We start from the raw sequence: 21,356 nt of genomic DNA, 5'->3' as shown, positions 1-21,356 counted from the left end.
TGTTTTTCCCCCAAAAAAAACAGACGTTTCAGCTTTATACTTTTTGTCTAACAAAATTAAATTACCTTCTTGCACATGTGGAGCGTTGAAGTCTGCCATGTCAGTGTCCATAGTGGACACACCGACTATCTCCTCTTCCGTCACACATCCCTGAGCCAACGTCTCCAACCTTGTCAAGGCCAGCTCCTCAGGGATGGGACCACCACCTGTCCCCGCAGCATGGTCCACCCTACTCCGTAGCTTCCTCACTTCCTTACTTGAAATCCATCCAGCTGTCAATGTTATTTTTGAAATTTAAAGTGTTAGTTTTTTTAAATAAGATCAAGCTTTGGACTTCAGTACACTCACAATATAATTTTCTTACCGTTTTTTAACGACTTTCTGTGTTCTGTAGGTTGTCCCCACACCATTAACAGCCCTGGATATCTCCTCCCAAATCCTGTCTTTGGCTCCAGCCCCCATATTTCTGGGTGCATTAACTAGGTTCTCCATTGTCATGGTCAGCAATGTCTCAAGCTCGATCCGTGAAAATGGAGGGTTTCTTGGCCTTGGCCTGCTTGGGCCCGCCTCCTCCTCCTCTACTGGTGGACTTTGATTCCCAGCACCTACAACAATTTTTAAAATAGTAAAAATATATTTTTTTTTTTTAGGGAAATATGACCAGTTCTTGTGTTGTGTAAAAAATGTGATTTGCACTTACCTGGCTCAATTGGCCTCTGCTCACCATGCTCATTGGTTGACATTCTGCTAACCTGTGAGAGAGCATGAAGAATACTGCTTGTGCAGACTTTTTTATAGATGTGATCGAATCCCTGGATTGGTCACCCGTGAATCCTTATTTCCCTAACTACAAATGCACACCTTTCCTGCATTCCGTAATCACTGCGTGGGTTGTGCTAGATGTGATCGCATCCCTGGATAGGTTACCCGTGAATCCTTATTTCCCTAACTACAAATGCACACCTTTCCTGCATTCCGTAATCACTGCGTGGGTTGTGCTAGATGTGAGCGCATCCCTGGATTGGTTACCCGTGCATCCTTATTTCCCTAACTACAAATGCACACCTTTCCTACATTCCGTAAGCACTGCGTGGGTTGTGCTAGATGTGAGCGCATCCCTGGATTGGTTACCCGTGCATCCTTATTTTCCTAACTACAAATGCACACCTTTCCTGCATTCCGTAAGCACTGCGTGGGTTGTGCTAGATGTGAGCGCATCCCTGGATTGGTTACCCGTGCATCCTTATTTTCCTAACTACAAATGCACACCTTTCCTGCATGTTTCAATAATTGGGGTTTGGTTTCTTTATTTAAGGCAAAGCCAAATGTTCCCTTACTTGTGGGTTGTAGTTGGAGTGTTTGGTGGTGACGGAGGTGTTTGATAGTAATTAAATAGTTTGCAGCTGATTGAGAGGTGCTTGTGTGTGTTGTTTGAGAGGTGCTTGTGTGTGTTGATTGAGGTGCTTGTTTGAAGTTTATTGAGAGGTGCTGTGTGTGTTGTTTGAGAGGTGCTTGTTTGAAGTTGATTGAGAGGTGCTTGTGTGTGTTGATTGAGAGGTGCTTGTTTGAAGTTGATTGAGAGGTGCTTGTTTGAAGTTGTTTGAGAGGTGCTTGTTTGAAGTTGATTGAGAGGTGCTTGTTTGAAGTTGTTTGAGAGGTGCTTGTGTGTGTTGATTGAGAGGTTTTTGTGTGATTTTTTTTTTTTTTTAATTTATTTTTTGGTTGTTTTTTTGGGGGGGGGGGTTATTTAGTTTTTTTGGGGGGGTTGGGTTTTTTTGTGTTCCTTTCTTTTTGGTGTTTGTTTTGTGTGTTCATTTCTTTTTGGTGTTTTTTTTTTGTGTTCCTTTCTTTTTCGTGTTTGTTGTTTGTGTTCATTTCTTTTTGGTGGTTTTTTTTCGTGTTCCTTTCTTTTTGGTGTTTGTTGTTTGTGTTCATTTCTTTTTGGTGGTTCTTTTTTGTGTTCCTTTCTTTTTGGTGTTTGTTTTGTTGTGTTTTAAAATTTTTTGTGGTGGTGGTTTTTGTGTTCCTTTTTTATTTAATTTTTTTTTGTTTTGTTTTTGGTGGTGGTTTTTGATAGACAAATTTGATTGGTTTGGACTTTTAACAAACCCCGTTAATTGGTGTGCTTGAGCCGGTTACTTGTTTGGTTTGGTTGGCTGGACTTTTGTCTTCTTCAAAAATCCAACGTTATTCGAAGAATCAAGTAAGTGTGCTAGCGTACTCCATTTTGTTTTTTGTTTTTTTGGGATCAACAATCATAAAAAAATTACATTTTTTGATAGTCATTTTTATATGTTTTAAAATATTTATTAAAGGTGTTTAACACTCCATTTTGGACTTGAATCAGGTAAGTGTCTATTTATTCAAACCTACACTTTTTGTTTTGTTTAATTTTTGATAAAATTTTACTTGTAAATTTGTACATTTTACAACAATTCATATTGGCATTTTTAAAAATTAAGCATGGTTTTAACACTAAAAGTAGTAATATTGGTTTGACCTCAAAAAATCAAACTTTTTTTTTATTCCCTCTAATTGTAAAAACGTACAACAAATACACATGTAGTGATTTCCGAAGATGGCACTGCCTGACCCTGTAAGAATATGCACCATTATTATAAAGCTAAGTATTTTTTCACAAATAATCAAAAAACACTGTAGAACCAATTAAAATTATAAATTTAACTTTACAGAGCGATGTTGGACAGCTAATAATGGCCATGTTGACCCCCACCAACCTTCCTCAGCCTCCTCCTGGGCGTAGGCATAGGAGGCGTGCAAGGGCCAAGATATATAGAACACGTGTCACCCTTTTTGGAATGCCTGATGATGTGGTTGTAACCACTTATCGCCTGCCTCCAAATATTATCCTAGACACTCTTTCAATAATAAAGAATGATATAGAAAGTCAGATTAACATTCCTACAGCAATCTCACCAATTACACAGTTGTTGGCGGTGTTACATTTCTGCACCTCAGGGTCCTTCCAAACCACTGTGGGGCTGGTGGGTGGCCTCTCCCAGCCCTCATTTTCACAGATCCTGAGGCGTTTGCTAGATGCATTTTTCAGTCATCTAGCACATTTTATTAGTATGCCTTTGGATACGGAAGCCCTTGATGTGGTAAAGCAGAAGTTTTTTGAAATTGCAGGCTTTCCACACATCATAGGGGTAGTGGATGGCACTCGCATAGCACTTCAGCCCCCTGCATGCAGGGAACAAATATATAGGAACCGCAAACATTACCATTCCCTAAATGTAATTGTGCTATGTGATGCCTCCCTCCAGATCCTCTCCCTGAATGCAAAATTCCCAGGCTGCAGCCATGATGCGTACGTGATCCAGCATTCAGGGATTTGGCCAAAATTAAGCACACTGCAAACTGGTGACGCGTGGATTCTTGGTAAGTAAAAATCCAGTATGTATTTCTAGAAATAGTGTAAACAGGTTCTCATGGTAAATGCATGTATCTTTTGGTGTCCCATTTCCATCAGGTGACAGTGGATATCCTTGCACGCCCTGGCTGCTGACTCCTTATTTGACTCCCACACCAGGGCCACAAACTCACTATAATGCCGCGTTTACTGCCACCAGGCAGGTGGTGGAGCACTGTATCGGCCTTTTAAAGGGCCGGTTCCGGTGTCTCCATCACTCTGGTGGTGCACTCATGTACTCGCCGGAGTCGAGTACCCATGCAGCCAGAGGAGGCCTTGCCAGAGGATGGCCCCCCGGAGGAAGGTGTTGTGATGCTGTCAGGGGGGCCAGACGCGATGATGTTGTTTCACGTTTTTTTAGGTAGGCATATTGACTTTTTTTTTAAATTAAAATTTTTTTTACAAAATATATTTTAATGTGTACCTTTTTCTTTTGTTTTCTTTTCCTACCAATCAAATCACAACACTTTCCAAAACCTGAAAAAAAAAATGGAACCCATTGGCAATACCCTGTATGTTTTTGGACAACTAACACATTTTGCACAGATATCCCCCAACATGTTTAGTTAATTTGCCTTTTGTTTGAGTAATTGCTATGTTTCCCAATCAAAAATCTGTTTGTTTTTTACTATAGTTGTTTATGTTTGACTAAGCCAAATGTTTTATTTTACCAAACCATGAGGAGATTTGTTATGTGTGAATCTGTTATGAAATTTTTTTTACCAGTAAAAACCTGTTGGCAACATGTTTGTTATTTAATAAATGTTTTAAATGAAAGACAAATGTTGTTTTTTGTTTGTTTGAAAAAATTGAAAGCAATTTTGAGGTGGATAATGTATGCCAACCCATAATTAAAAAATATACATTACTGCAAATGTTCTTAAGGTTTACTAATAATTTTTTAAGTTCTTACACTATGGAAAGGCACCCACCTTTGGTCCAAAATTTTATTACATGCAGAATTACACCCTTTAATGTGTGGCAAAAAAGAGTACAAATGTTTGAAATACAAAAACTTTATTTTTTTTAAAGTATCTTAAAAATTAAAAAAAAAAGAAAACAAACAAACTACACATCCTCCAAACGCCCCACTAATCTTTGTAGGCAGCAGTAGGCCTGCATTAAATAGCCCGTGGTCTCTCTCAGGTCCTCCCGAATTTCCCTCAGGATGTGGGTTAGATCTGTGGAAATTTAAAAAATGTTGAGGATTAAATACTTCATTAAAATTAGAAACATTTGAACATTACACATTATTCAATGTACCAAAAAGTGTTTAAACACATTGATGTTACGGTGTGTTTGAAAGTATCAGACACACAACATTATTAATAGGTTAATACTTTTATGTTGTTAAACTAATTTGAAACCCTAACTATGTGAAATAAGCCAAAATCCACTATGATGATGTTACAAATAATGGGAGGTGTATTCTTAAGTCATGATGGCCATATCCTTAAAACACAATGCACGTATTCACTTCTAGAATGTTGTTGTTAAACCAAAAATAGAATGTGTTTGTTTGCTATGGAAAACATCACTTTGCCCAAGTACATTAGTAGTTTTTAAACACAGTGTACACAACATCAACAAGGGTAGTCTGGTTCCTAGCACCTTGCCAAGTTTGGTGTCACGTTTTTTTACATTGTAAAATACTAATCCAAATGTAATCATTGTTTCCTAAAACTCCAAAACATTTTTTAAAAACCACTAAACCTATATTTTTGTGGTCCCCAATAAAAAAAAGGGCCAGCCACTAAACATAAGGTCGTAATTCTGAAAAACAGAATTACTGCGCAATGATGTTGAACCCCATAGAGCAAATTTTTTAACCAACAAAAAAAGGTCAGAAATTTGTACAAATACATGGATAACAACAACACCAAAAAAAAAAAATACTAAAAACAAAAACATACCCTCAGAGTGTGCCGACACAGCAACAGATGGTGCCGGAGATCCTTTGGGTGAGGGAGAATATTCGGGAGTGGGGGAAATGGTTGAAGGGGAAATGGAGCCAGAAAGATCACAGGGAGGGGAGATTTGAGTAATTTGGGATGAGTGGGCAGGGGAGGGAGGAAGACTTGGGGAGGATTGGAAGAGGGAGGGAGGGTTACTGGGGGAATATGGTGGTGGGTAGGGAGGGCTGGGTTGAAGAGATGCAGGTGAGGGCTGCTGGTTTACACCAGCATGCCTTTGCCTTCTGCGTGCCCTTCTCTGTCTCCACTGTGCTTCTAAAATGTAAACAGAAAATCCCAAAATAAAATTATTTTAGAATTTCGGCTACACAATACAAGTACACTTTACACATTCTGGACAATAGGGACAACATACAGGAGGGATTTTTAACATTGACTCAAATAACTGGCAAAGGAACATACATTTTTAACAGTCCACTAATTATTACATTTAAACAAACGCATACTTACATCTGCGTATTTGCGCCCACAAATTCATGAGGAGCGCAGGTGACCGGCAGCGCAGGTCTGACCAGCGTCTCTCTAACTGGGCAATATTGCGCCTATACCCCGCTGATCGGAGGGCTTGCCTCACCTCCGCATAGGCCGCCCACTTTATGCGGTTAGAAATGGGCAGCTCTGCGGACGTAATCCGCCTGTCCAGTATGTTTACCAGGATAAGCAACTCTCTCCTGGTAAAGGCTACAGCTCCCATGATGGCAATGGCCGATTTTACAGAAAACACGAAATATACATGGGGTACAAAAATGTATGATTGGCTAAAATATTTACACTTTCCTCAAAAAAATCACAATTGGCCAATCCTTTAATCATGTGTCCCGAAAAATAAGGTCACATTTGATTGGCTACAACACGCAGTGTGCAATTGCAAACATAAGAGTGCAAATGATCCTAACGCAAAATGCACATGCATTTATAAAGTTAACACAATTGCAAACGTACATTCACAGTTAATAAACCTTACTTTGTTTTGAAAATTGTGTGAAAAAAACAACGGAGAAAACAACCACGAAATGAACAATAAAGTTTATTGACACATGATAAAAAACTCGTTTTAAAGAACAGCAAGAGTTAAACACTTAATTAGATAATTGAGAACAAGCTAATAACAAGCTGATCGATAGTCCATGTAAACATGACATGTGACCATCAAAACAGCACATATGGCCGCAACCATCAGAACATAATTAGCATACAGCGACTGACAGCGCCTGACTACGACTGACTCATTCGTTCGTTCAGATCAGTCGGTAGCTAGAGGAGGTGCAGTGCTAACGAATGGGCTTCACTTTGTTTACGATCGCCCTGCCGTACTATCAGATTTTGTGGTCGTTGGTCGTACGACCGTGCGGCCGCAACGACCGACTCTGAATGAGGTCCTTAGTCTTTTACTGCTACATATAGGGTTAACAAATTCCTCTACGGGTGCAGTGGATGTTAACACTTCCTGTACTATCACTGATGAAGATGGTGGCCACCACTCGTGCTTGTTGTGCTGGAGCATCTAACATGTGTACAGCATGGGAAATGGCAGACATAACAACAGGTTCATCATCCGCATCATAAACATTTTCCTTGTGATTACTCAAGAGAGGGTTCAAGTTACCTGTTACATTTTTATGAGTTTTTACATCGACTGTACCTCCACCCCCATCCGCATAGGGCGTTGGTGATGCACGTGAACCACTGGCAATACCTTCCGCAACGCTACCCTTCTGTGCGTGCGTGCTATTTTGCGGCACGCACGCACCACAGTTTAGTGCCGCATGCGCACTTCCCTGCATCATGCACGCGACGCTGGTTTGCGTCGCATGCACACCCTTAAGCCACGTATCCCCCTCGTGCTGCCACAATTTTAAACACTCATTATACTTTATCTTTTTCATTCGAGAGTGCACCAAACAGATGCTATCTCGGACATTGTTCAATACCTCCTTATTACAGCTGCCAATGTTGGGAAACAGTTTCTTACTTTTTCTCGTCATTTTAAACCATACATCACAGTACCGGGTTGCATAATCACTGTACCTAGTATGCATAATATGCCGTGCCGACCCAAGCGGCGCTTCCAACAGCAGCACATCATCTAACATCTCTACTGTTTGTTTGCCTCCCATCTTTGGGAAAATAACGCTAAACTTTTCAATAGAGATTTACAAAAGAAATGGTAGTTGCTCAGATCAGCTTAATTGCATAACACAGGTGCTTGTAAAGGGCAGGGTTTACTCTGAACACAGAAAAAAAAAAAAGAGATTTGCCCCCCAGCACACTGCAGCAAAAACAACACTTAAATACTACATGATAATAGCGATTCAGAGGTATTAGTTACATACATTTGCAAATATATGAATAAGCGCCAGGCCAATCGTCAAGGCTCCTCTATACTGGCGTCCCTAGCATTAAGGGGTTCACGTCTGAGAAGCAAGGCACCCCAAAAAAATTCCAACCAAGGGCCTCCCCAGGGCATTACACGACAAAGGGAAAAAGATGATAGTGAAGTATGAAGAAAAGATGTGTAAGTATAAATCAATAAGTGTTAATGAAATGAGAAAGAATTAAAATAACATAAATAATATAGAAACAAATAGAAAAGTGATAAAAGTATTCTATGTGAATTAAGTGGTGATGCCATGAGAAAGGCCCAGTCAGAAGCCCCCCGGGGGCCCCACTCCCAAACGCTCACCCCAAAATAATTATTGCTACATAATAGTAGCACCCACTCTGGGTCATATAATTTCAATTGATGTACTGCATGATAACAGTACATATAAAAGCTGAGAGCTAACTTACCTTGGAGGTACCCCAAAAAACCTCCACATGGCACTATAAGCATCAGCACATCCTCCTAATGCTGACTGCCTTCATGCCTCTCCAAACTTGCAAAAGAAATGGTAGCTGCTCAGATCAGCTTAATTGCATAACACAGGTGCTTGTAAAGGGCAGGGTTTACTCTGAACACAGAAAAAAAAAAGAGATTTGCCCCCCAGCACACTGCAGCAAAAACAACACTTAAATCCTACATGATAACAGCGATTCAGAGGTATTAATCAATAGAGATTTAGACTGGTGAAAGAACATCAAGGCTACTTTCACTTACCTGTGGACGATATTAACAGGGTGCGCCCACACACCTATGGAAGAACAACCAGACTGCTTCCACGCACCTACTCCCTTTTTGACTACCTTTCACTGCTAGCATTTAGGTATTCCAATAACACCTATCCTTTACAGTGATTTTGTCCACCCTCTACTCAATTCACAATCACAATTTGCCACAACTGTGCGGTTCAATTACAATGCTCAAGTAACTCTAACTGATCACTGAATACTGTAATCACACTGAGAGCCGATACCTACAACAAAGACAACAACTACACCTGTTTATGTGTATAGACTGCAGTATCTACTACCGAGCCACTAGGCTGACACCAGGCGCCTAGCACTTAAGGGTCCTACGATACCCTTAACTAGGGAACATGTTACCCCCTACCAACAAATGTTCACTGTTACATACCCTTTTTCTGCGCAGAAAAATAAACATTTTCCCAGATTATGGCAACAATGATCAAGATATTTACAACAATGTTATCAATATCACAATGCAATCTCCCTGGATTCTAATCAGCGCTCCTTGAACTCACACAATAATGGGTAGCGTACTCTCAGCAACAAAGTGGTAGCAGGTATTCAAAGGCACAATGCGTTCTTTCCTGCTATGGCGCCTCCACCCTTTTGCTGAGAGATCACTGACCGAGTGTTACCGCATGACCAGTAGCGTGATTTCACACTGCGAGCCCCCAACTATCGATTCCTACCTATCTATACACTCTAAGTCGCTATTTAGCGTTATGAGTCGCACAAGAAATAATTGCTTTCAGACTTTGATTGTGGTTCCAAAGCACAAATAGTTATTATTCAATATAAAAGCAGATGGTTACACGCTGTGATCTAAATACAATTAGCGCAAATAAATCATACAGTCACAAGGTAGAGTCGTTACATATGCACGCGCTCTGGATCCAGATACCGGCATCAAAGATGAAACCTCTGTCAACAGCAAAGCAAGAAGACTAGCATCTAGTTTCAGAGAGCCTGCATATATAATCTAAGAGAGATAGGCAATACAATAGAAGAGGTTGGCATGATTCCATTAGTTCTTCTTTCTGGTTCTTCTGTTACAGTACAGTTCAATTCGTATGGTCACATTCCAGCCTCCAACAGCTCTTTGTGTCCATTTTCCCGCTGCATAACAAATTAGACTGGCTGTATTACAGGAAACATTTCAATCCCTAACTGTCTATGATCCATAACTTGGCAAATTCACAGCAAATTCGCATTACGAAATACATTTGCTATTCAATTCCAAGCTCACATTTCTTTTTCAGAGTAAATTTGCCTGTTTTTGTTTGCACTCCCTGACATACTTGCCTACCCTCCCGATTTGGTCGGGAGCTTCCCGAAAATCGGGAGCCGGTCCCGGCCTCCCGGGAAGGCAAGCAAGTCTCCTGGCAGCTGCCGACCCCTCCTGCCCCCCTACCCCCGTGATTACATGAGAATCCCCGGCAGCGGGGAGGAACCTGTGACGCGATTCACACCGAATTGCGTCATTTTGGCCCCGCCCCCTGCTTCACAATGCCGGGATTATCGGCATTGTGTAGTGGGGACGGGACCAAAATGACGTGATCGCATGACCATGCTCCCGCTCAGCCCATCACTGCTGGCCATGCCCCCCCAATTTTGCCGATCTGGCTGCCCCCTCCTGGAAGGGTCAGCCAGAAAGCTGGCATCTCTGCCCTCTGAGCAGGTGAAAAGGTAGTGAAAATCTTTATTTTAAAAACCACAAAGCATTGTTGTCTTGTTAAAAAAGAAAACATGAAGGGTGGATGGGAAAGTTACAGCATTACTGTGGCACTACTGCGGAGGTCAATGAGCTGATGATTAGTTCCACTTTGTAAAAAACAGAAGTGCAGTAGGGAAAACCTCACCACCTGTATTATAATAAACAGCTGTATTAAAATGTGCTGCCAAACCTGAATGGTAATGCTTAATTTACTTTAACTAATGTGTCGCAGAGCTCCCATTAAGGGAACAATGTTAATAGACCTCTAGCTAGACAATGACCTTAAAAGTTTCATCTCCTTCAACATATTTCCTATCAAAGTCCCCTCCAAATTTAAGGCCGAGAGTGTGCTGCTTAGCTAAGCGGTACATTCCGATGCTTGTTAAGTGCAGGGCGACCTGAAGCATTTGATGGATAGCCTGTCTCATGAGATCTAGGATTTCTCTAAATCACAAGTACAATGTTGTATTTCATGAGACTCCACCTTCAGGCGACTTTAGTTCATTAACCTGACATGCTTTTTTGCAAGCACAAATGTGCATTGCATGCATAAATCTATTAAAAAATCTACTGGTAGGTTAATTGGCTCCCAACAAAATTAACCCTAGTGTATATGTGTATATGTGTACATGTGGTAGGAAATATAGATTGTAAGCTCCACTGGGGCAGGAACTGATGTGAATGGCCAAATTGCCAAATATTCTCTGTAAAGAGCTGCGGAATATGTGTGCGTATTATAAGTAACTGGTAACAAATAAATAAATCTAGATCTGCATCTACAGTATTTTTCCAGAGGTTGTTAGACCACAAACAAAGTTGTTTATTTTTGATGCCTTTGGATACCATGCAGATCTGCTTTCTCCATGCAGTTCAAATCAGTGTCGAGAATAATGCAGATCTGTGTTATATCATGTAGATTCAAAATAAGCAGATGTGCCTGGATAACAAAGAATTTGCTGAAGATTGTAGAATGAAGCTTGTGTGCAATGCCTTCTAGCCTCCCCTTCTTCACCCCCTACACAGGTCCTTGAGGGAGAAAGTATGGGGCTTATATTGGTGTGGTCTGAGCCTCTGCTCTAAATGTCTTACATGCTATCTATTGATCAAGCCCTGGCTGAGGAGAGCTCACTGACAGTTGCCACATATGAGGTGGGGTGTACCCATTGTTAAGCATTGCAGGGGGCACAGGCAGAGCCAACCCACTTAATGTCAGCAGCCATTAGGGCATCCTAAGCCCACATTATGGAGGCCTCACATCTGGGGTGCCCCTGGGGGCCTGCTAAGCATAGATACCTTGTAGGGCATACGGTATCACAAAATGTTGACCATGCATGAGGATGCCATCTGAGATGGTTAATCCAATACAGAAGGCAAAGAAAGACTTGAAGGCCAGCTATACATGCCAACACAAGACAACCATTGGCAAAGATCATCCCTGAGAGTCACATCATTTAGCTCCTCCATTCACCTGAAGGAAAGGCCATCAAACTCCATGACATCCAAGTCATCATCAGCATCAGGGATACCTAAGTCCAGGAGGTGAGTACTTGATAAGGCGTCAGCAACATAGAGGTGCTTTCCACGTTTGTACACCACATCCAAATGGTACCTTTGGAGTTTGTGCATGAAATGTTGAATTTGTGCTCAGGCAGTGCGCAGGGGATTGCGGAGAATGGTAATCAGGGGTTGATGGTCTGTCTCAACCATCACTGGGTGCTCATAGTGAACTCAGAAAACTTTTGACAAGCAAACACTAGAGCCAACAGTTACTTTTCAAATAGAAAACAAATGAAATATCAGTACGGTGCTGTCACTAAGCTGCTGGTTCAGATGGAGGTAGTCAGCCTCCCAAATAAATGGAAACAAAGATCAAATGGTTGAACCACGCTATCAAGTCCACTATTGATGGAAGTAAACTAATCCAAATGGAAATAAAACTGGGTACAGAAGTAAGACATATGAACAATGGCAAATAAATGGCATATAAAAAAAAAAATATATATATATATATATACATATACAGTCAGGTGCATAAATATTGGGACATTGACAGAATTTTCATATTTTGTCCTCTATTCACCACCACAATGGCTTTGAAATGAAACAAACAAGATGTGCTTTAACTGCAGACTTTCAGATTTAATTTGAGGGTAATTACATCCAAATCAGGTGAACGGTGTAGGAATTACAACGGTTTCTATATGTGCCTCCCACTTTTTAAGGGGCCAAAAGTAATGGGACTATCAACTCAAAAGCTATTTCATGGACAGGTGTGGGCTATTCCCTCATTATTTCATTATCAATTAAGCAGGCAAAAGGTCTGGAGTTGATTTTAGGTGTGACATTTGCATTTGGCATCAGTTGCTGTCAACTCTCAATATGAGATCCAAAGAGCTGTCACTATCAGTGAAGCAAGCCATCATTAGGCTAAAAAATCAAAACAAACCCATGAGAGAGATAGCAAAAACATTAGGTGTGGCCAAATCAACTGTTTGGAACATTCTTAAAAAGAAAGAACGCACCGGAGAGCTCAACAACGCCAAAAGACCCGGAAGACCACGGAAAACAACTGTGGTGGATGACAGAAGAATTATTTCCCTGGTGAAGAAAAACCCCTTCACAACAGTTGGCCAAATCAAGAACACTCTCCAGGAGGTAGGTGTAAATGTGTCAAAGTCAACAATCAAGAGAAGACTTCACAAGAGTGAATCTAGAGGGTTCACCACAAGATGTAAACCATTGGTGAGCCTCAAAAACAGGAAGACCAGATTAGAGTTTGCCAAACAACATCTAAAAAAGCCATTACAGTTCTGGAACAACATCCTATGGACAGATGAGACAAAGATCAACTTGTACCAGAGTGATGGGAAGAGAAGAGTATGGAGAAGGAAAGGAACTGCTCATGATCCAAAACATACCACCTCATCAGTGAAGCATGGTGGTGGTAGTGTCATGGTGTGGGCATGTATGGCTGCCAATGGAACTGGTTCCCTTGTATTTATTGATGATGTGACTGCTGACAAAATCAGCAGAATGAGTTCTGAATTGTTTCAGGCAATATTATATGCTCATATTCAGTCAAATGCTTCAGAACTCATTGGAAGGCGCTTCACAGTGCAGCTGGACAATGACCCGAAGCATATTGCAAAAGCAACCAAAGACTTTTTTAAGTCTAAAAACTGGAATGTTATGCAATGGCCAAGTCAATCCCCTGACCTGAATCCGATTGAGCATGCATTTCACTTGATGAAGACAAAACTGAAGGGAAAATGCCCCAAGAACAAGCAGGAACTGAAGACATTTGCAGTAGAGGCCTGGCAGAGCATCACCAGGGATGAAACCCAGCGTCTGGTGATGTCTATGCGTTTCAGACTTCAGGCTGTAATTGCCTGCAAAGGATTTGCAAAAAAGTATTAAAAAGTGAAAGTTAGATTTAGGATTGTTTAGTTTGTCCCATTACTTTTGGCCCCTTAAAAAGTGGGAGGCACATATAGAAACCGTTGTAATTCCTACACCGTTCACCTGATTTGGATGTAATTACCCTCAAATGAAACCTGAAAGTCTGCAGTTAAAGCACATCTTGTTTGTTTCATTTAAAAACCATTGTGGTGGTGAATAGAGGCCAAAATATGAAAATTCTGTCAATGTCCCAATATTTATGCACCTGACTGTATAATGCAATATACGGCTTGGTTGAAGTAATCAACAAGATTTTAATTAAATCATGAATAAAAATTGAGTAAAAAAATATTATAAATTGGATCAACTCATGGTTGGTCCCATAAAAAACATAAGCTGCATATAAACAATTTCAAATAGTATTGCAGGAATAGTTAATTATATAGATACTGTAGTTCCTTCAATATTCACATAACCTGAAAGCAAAACCAATGGGTTTGTTATGCTGCAGGTAGCACCAAGACCATGCTGGAAGGCATCAGCAGAGATTGCAACAAGAATATGCACATCTAAAAATTGGAAAAACAGTTTGTAAGTAAGTATAGCAGGCATGCATTAGATAATCTGTGTCTTGGCATGATCTGACTTAATAGCTTATGAAAATAGGAGCCGACCAACATACGGGACCTCAGTGATTCTGAAATTACTCTTGTTATGGTTAACTGCAGGTTGATTTCATAGATTCTTTGGAGGACTTTATGGAGGAGCAACCCAAAATAAGGATGTCATCCACAGCGATCTCACAAGGGTATCTCTCAAAGAGATACTCCACGCAATGTTGGAATACAGTGCATATGCCATAGAGCATTCGAAAGAAGGCAAACCTGCCCACAGGTGCCATGAACGTGGTAAGCATGGATGATTCCTTGTCCAATGTGATACTCCAGAATCCACATTTGGCATCCAGAGTGGTAAATATCTTTGCATTTGGCATATCAGCTATTACTTGCTCCACAGTTCTGAGGGGGTTAAATGGTCTCATCAGAGCTTTGTTCAGATGCACAGGGTTTCACATTTGGGCTCAGAAGATCTTCCACAGATGGTTTAGAAGTCGGGGTGCTAGGTTGGGGAAAGAACCAGAGGCGAGGGGCCTGGAAATATGTCTTCCTCATCCACGAATACTGGATGTTGGCTAGACCTGACCAAAGGCACAGAGTCGAACCTACTGGGAGGTATTCACCAGTGACCCCTCCAATTGGGTTATGGGTTTAAGCTGCACCCAGTAGGCAGGTCGCAGCCCTTTGGTCAGGTATTCGGTTCAAGTGGTAAACGGAAGTACATAAACACAGGGAAAGCACAGGAGAATGGCACTAGGAGTCAATACTTGGGTGACGTACTGAGTACACACACAGTTGATCCAGATGCAGAACTGGTACAGAAGAATGGCACTAGGAGTCAGTATTCGAGTGACGTACTGAGTACACACACTGTTGATCCAGACATAGAACTGGTAGATGAACCTTGCTGTGTGATCACGGAATTTGCATACTCTGCCCTAGATGGCAGCGAAAGTGCGCTGCTTTGTGTCCAGGTCTGAATCGCCCCCTGTGTTACTTAAAAAGCTTACTGGGGCACATTTTAAAAAACAAAAATAAACTATTATATAACCTCCTAATTACTATTAGGGTGCCACCATTATAGTAAGAGTGCTGTGAGGCAGTTGTTGTGTGTACAGGTCCTTCAGGCACTGTTAAAAAATTTTACAATAAAACTTGTGTGTTAAAAAACATAACTTCATTATTAGAGTGCCTATATAAGGGTCACTGTGAGTCGATATGGATCAGTTGATAGAAGAGCAGGAACAGCAACCCAGTACTAGTGCTGGGGCTGCTGCCAGCAGTCATGATAGTTCTTCAACGTCTACTAAAGGTAAAAAGTTTACACACACTGTTGATCCTAACACAGAACTCGTACAGGAGAATGGCACTAGGAGTCAGTACTTCAATCCTAGGCCGCAACCTGACTTTACTCCCCCCCTTTTAGAGTGGACTCCAGACACCTAAAAGGCTTATCAGGAAATATTTTATGAAAGGCTCGAATAAGCTGTGGAGCATGGACATCAGATTCCTTGATCCATGCCCGTTCTTCAGTTCTGTACCCCTTCCAATCAATCAGATATTGAGGATAATTCATCCGATGTTGAGAGGCAAGGATCTTCTCTATTTCAAATTCAACTCCTATTTCAGTATGAACTTGAGGTGTCCTGAGTGGAGACTGCTGGAGCTGGTTAAGAAATAATGGTCGTAGTAGAGAAACATGAAATGTGTTAGATATTTTCAACTGAGGAGGTAGCTCCAATTTATATTGATTTATTTATTTATATTGAAAACCTTTAGAATGTGATATAGTCCAATGAAGCGTGGAGCAAATTTCATGCTAGGGACCTTCAATCGAATGTTCTTGGTTGACAGCCATACTCCAACTCTCAGAAGAGGAACGGCAAGACGTTTTCGGTCCACGAACTTCTTGTAACTACTAGAAGTCTTTTTTAAAGTAGAGTGAATATTCTTCCATATTCCAGAAAATGATTCCATAAGGTTTGTGAAGGCAGGTACTTCCATTAGGGGTAAATCTTGAAAGTCTGGAATGCAGGGATGTTTACGATATACCGCAAAAAATGGAGTACAATTTTAGGAAGTATGATACCTAAAATTGTGGGCAAACTCCACCCAAGGTAATAAATTGACCCAGTCATCTTGAGATGAAGACACAGAGAATCTAATAAACATCTCCAATTCTTGATTCACTCTTTCAGTTTGGCCATTTGTTTGCAGGTGATAGGCGGATAAAAACTTCAGTTTAATCCCACAAGAAGAACATAACACTCTCCAGAATTTGGCCACAACTTGCACACTCCGATCGAAGGTTATCTCTTTATGTAGTCCATGGAGTCAGAAGATGTCACAAATAAATATTTTGGACAACTGTGGCACAGAAGGAAGTCCAACCAAAGAGATAAAATGGGCCATCTTTAAAAATTGGTCTACAACCACCCAGATAGTGTTATGGCCTTTAGAAAGTGGTAACTCTGAAATAAAGATGAGACCAAGGAGTATCAGGAATGGGTAGAGGACATAAAGGTCCTATGATTTTGTTGCAAGTGGATTTGTGCTGAGCACACTTGGCACAAGAAAGAATAAAATTCCTGATGTCTTCCTTCATAGTAAGCCACCAGTAGAAGCGCTGTAAAAACTTAAAGATCTAGAGGATATCCGAGTGGCCAGCAAGCAAGGAGGCATGAGCTCAGGTTAGTAAGTTCTTACGTAACATAAGCACCACAAAGATCTTGTCAGGAGGTGGAGTCAAGAGTTGGGTGTGAGCAAAGACAAGGGGATCCAGAATTGGACGAACTTGAGGTTGTCTTCCTCTGCCTGCGGAGGCAAATAGGACCAGGAAAGAGCATCAGCTTTTTCTATTTTGAACACCAGGACGAAATGGGACCTTGAAATCAAATATGGAGTAAAAGAGAGATCAAATGATGAGCTGTCTGGAGATAAAGAAGGTTTTTATGGTCAGTGATGACCGTAACAGTAAACTTAGGCCCTCATTCAGAGCCGGACGCTCTGAGCAGAGCGCACGCTCTGAATGAGGGCCGTCCTCCATAATTATGGAGCGTCCTCCTGGACGCTCGTATAGCTGTGGGTCACCACCCACAGCCTATACGAGCGTGCAGGTTGATGGCCGCGATGGTCTTGACCATCGCGACCATCGCCACTGCGAGCCAGAGCCTGCGGTTGAGTTTCTCAACCGCAAGGCCCAGAGTGATTTTGGCTCTATCAGAGCCAAAATCACTCCCACTGACATCACTAGTGATGTCAGTGGGCCGGCTTCTGATGGTAGGCGTTCCCTTGGGAACGCCCCCATCTGGGAGGCACGCCCCCGGCACGCCCACCAAAGGGGGCGTGCTGTCAATCAACATCGACAGCACGCCCCCTTTGATCAGACACAACGAGCGAAGGAAAGTCCTTCGCTCGTCGCGTCTGGCGCATGCGCACGACGGAGCTCCCGCCGTCGTGCGCATGCGCAGTGCACACCATCGACTCACTTGCGAGCGGGCAGCCACTTGCGAGTGGGTCTGAATCAGGGCCTTAGTGCCTTCCAATAGATGTCTCCACTCTTTTAGTGCCAATTTCATAGCTAATAATTCTTGATGTCCTATGGCGTAATTCTTCTCAGCCAGGGAAAATTTGTGAGAGAAAAAACCACAAGGATGATTCCTTCCATCATTAGTCACTTGGGACAGTATTGCTCCCAAGTTGTGGTTGACGAAGAATGGGAGCTGTGGAGAAAGCTGTCTATAGAGTTTGGAAGGCAGCCACCACTGCAGGAGGCCAATGAGACCGGTTAGCCTCCTTCTTAGTAAGAGCCGTGATGGGGGCAACAATGGTAGAAGAGTTAGAAATGAACCTCCGATAATAATTGGAGAAGCCAAGAAACGTTGGATGGCTTTCAAGGAATTCGGCTGGGGCCAGTCTCGAATGGCACTTAATTTGTCTGGATCCATTTGAAGAGAATCACCTGATATGATGTGACCTAAAAATGGCACAGAAGACCGTTCAAAAAGACATTTGGAAATTTTCCCGTACAGATGATGGCTTTGAAGGCGGAATAGGACCTCTCTGACATGTAGGCGATGGGACTGTAATTTCTCAGAAAAAATTTAAATGTCGTCCAGATATACCACGACAAATTTATGAAGGACATCTCGAAAGATTTCATTGACCTAACTTTGAAACACCACTGGCACATTACACAACCCAAAAGGCACCACCCAGTACTCATAATGGCCGTCACGAGTATTAAAAGCGGTTTTCCACTCATCCTCTGTTCTAATGCAGATCATATAGATCATATTGTAGGCTCCACGGAGATCCAATTTGGTGAAGATAGACGCTCCGCGGACCATATCGAAAAAGTTCAGAGATGAGTGGCAAAGGATATCTACTTTTCATAGTGATTTGATTCAGTCCATTATAGTGTATACAAGGTCTGAGACCCCCGTCTTTCTTCTCCACAAAAAATCCGTCCCCAGCAGGAGAGCAAGATGGTTTTATAAATCCATTGGCAAGATTCTTCTTAATATGACAGATGTTTCTGTAACCAACAGAGGATATATACGGCCACAAGGTGGTATCTTCCCAGAGACTAAATCGATGCCACAGTCCCAGGGGCAATGGGGAGGCAATTTATCTGCAGTCTGTTCACAAAAGATGTCAGAAAAATCTTCATATGGTTCCGGCAGACGAGAGTCTAGTTTAGGAGTAGATTTGTCAGACGCTGGAAACACTGTGGAAGATACAGTAGAAACTTGTTGGGTTTGTAGTGGAACTACATAAGGAAGACACCGGTGAAAACAATTGGGTCCCCAAGTCAGTACATGCATGGTGGACCAATTCAGCGTAGGGTTGTGGGTTTGAAACTAAGGCAGACCTAACACCAGAGCATGGAAAGTTTTAGGTAGAATTAAGCTCTTGATGTAAGCATCCTACTCAAAGGTAACTGGTAGGGTAACAGAAGAAATTACATCTCTAAGAATAATACTGTCATCTAACCCTGTAAGGGTCAGTTTGCTTGGGAGAGGTTGTACCGGAATTCCCTATTCATGTGTCAAAGATTCAGAAATAAAATTTCCTGTGGCTCCTGAGTGCACCAAGGCTTTAATACTTTTGACTTGAGTCTTGAAACGAGTGTCCACTGGTAGTAGACTATCTAATACATAGGAAGGCTTGATTAACACCCCAACCGGAAACTCCCGGAACCAGTTAGGGTCTCTCATTTCCCGAGAGAAGACGACAATTTTTTAAAATATGATCAGCATGGTAGAGACAAAGCTTGCTCTGGAATCGGCGAGTCCGCTTGGCCGAAGTTAAGCATGATTTGTTGACCTGCATGAGCTCCTCTTTAGATGGCGATGGGGAGGAAAAAAGTGCAACTGGCAAAAATCGATCTTTGAAACGATCTTAACGCTCCCTACTAGTCTGCCGTTCTCTGTGGTGCAAGTCAATCTTAATGCATAAAGAAATTACTTAATTTTCTCGGACAACACATGAAGAAACACTGCCCTAAGTGCCTCATCATTCCATCTTAATTCAGAAGCAATTGTTTGAAATTGAACCACGTACTGGCCCACAGTACGAGTCCCTTGTCGAACTCGAAGGAGGTCTGAGGAGGCCGAAGCAGACAGGCCTGGCTCATCGAAAATTGTTTTGAAGGAACTGATAAAATCCTCATAATAAGAGACTAGTGAATCAGCCCATTCCCATAATGAAGAGACCCAGTCCAAGGTGGTTCCTGAAAGCAAGGAGATGATTTATGTCACCTTTGACCCTGATGTTGGGCAATTCTAGGGTAGACACTCAAACTGTATCTCGCACTGATTGATGAAGCCCCGGCAACACCTAGGGTTTCCATCAAAACGCTCAGGAGAGGCCAACTGCAGATGAGACTTTTGAATTACTGCTACTGGAGGATTTACAGGAGCAGATACAGGTGGAGAAGGAAGTAGAGTAGCAAGAGTCGACTGTTTAAAAGTAATTGACTGGAGAGTTCCTGGAGATATTGAGCCAAATGATGTTGTGCAGCCTCCTGATTCTCCATGCGAGAGATGAGATCTTGTAATGCCCCTGCACTCTGAGCTCCCAGCGGCTTCCACATGGCTCACGTTTGGGCTCAGAAGATCTTCCACAGATGGTTTAGAAGTCGGGATGCTAGGATGGAGAAAGAACTGGAGACAAGGGGCCTGGATATGTCTTCCTAATCCACAAATACCGGATGTTGGACAGACCTGACCAAAGGCGCGGAGTCTACCTACTGGGAGGTGTTCACCAGTGACCCCTCCAATCAGGATATAGGTTTAAGCTACACCCAGCAGGCAGATCTCAGCCATTTGGTCAGGTATCCGGTACAAGTGGGAAATGAAAGGACATAAACACAGGGAAAGCACAAGAGAATGGTACTAGGAGTCAATACTTGGGTGATGTACTGAATACACACACAGTTGATCCAGACGCAGGACTGCTACAGAAGAATGGCACTAGGAGTTTGGCACTCGAGTAACGTACTGAGTACACACACTGTTGATCCAGATGCAGGACTGGTACAGGAGAATGGCACTAGGAGTCAGTACTCGAGTGATGTTCTGAGTACACACACTGTTGATCCAGACACAGGACTGGAACAGGAGAATGGCACTAGGAGTCAGTACACGGGTGACGTACTGAGTACACACACTGTTGATCCAGACGCAGGACTGGTACAGGAGAATGGCACTAGGAGTCAGTACTCGGATGACGTACTGAGTACACACACTGTTGATCCAGACGCAGAACTGGTACAGGAGATGGCACTAGGAGTCAGTACTCAGGTGATGTACTGAGTACACACACTGTTGATCCAGACACAGAACTGCTACAGGAGAATGGCACTAGGAGTCAGTACTCGGGTTACGTACTGAGTACACACACTATTGGATAACACTTGGAGTAATACACTAGAAGAAAGGAACGTGGAACCTGGAATGCTGCAACAGCAAGCAATCACTGGAAGTAGCGAAGTTATTCAGGCAACTTCCTGTTGCCTGGAGCCCGGCTAAATACCCTAATGTAGCGATCCATTGGAGGATGGTGTCAGCTTACAGCAACCAATGCTTCCA

The 21,356-nt window shown here is 42.2% G+C and overlaps 1 long non-coding RNA gene across 1 annotated transcript; it reads right to left on the bottom strand.

Annotated features, from left to right (window-relative positions):
• Window positions 1–4,525: 4,525 nt before the first annotated feature.
• On the bottom strand, window positions 4,526–8,240 carry LOC148542487 (uncharacterized). The gene is made up of 3 exons (XR_015877808.1): window positions 8,197–8,240; window positions 5,347–5,661; window positions 4,526–4,614 (listed from the first exon to the last, which is right to left on the bottom strand). It is a non-coding gene; the product is annotated as an uncharacterized LOC148542487 (long non-coding RNA).
• Window positions 8,241–21,356: the final 13,116 nt, after the last annotated feature.

Source organism: Taudactylus pleione, unplaced genomic scaffold (genome assembly GCF_031769625.1).
Source record: "Taudactylus pleione unplaced genomic scaffold, aTauple2 ptg000012l, whole genome shotgun sequence".
In the NCBI taxonomy this organism is placed as follows: domain Eukaryota; kingdom Metazoa; phylum Chordata; class Amphibia; order Anura; family Myobatrachidae; genus Taudactylus; species Taudactylus pleione.
The sequence above is the reverse complement of the archived record's forward strand: the minus strand, read 5'-3'. Positions and strand labels throughout refer to the sequence as shown.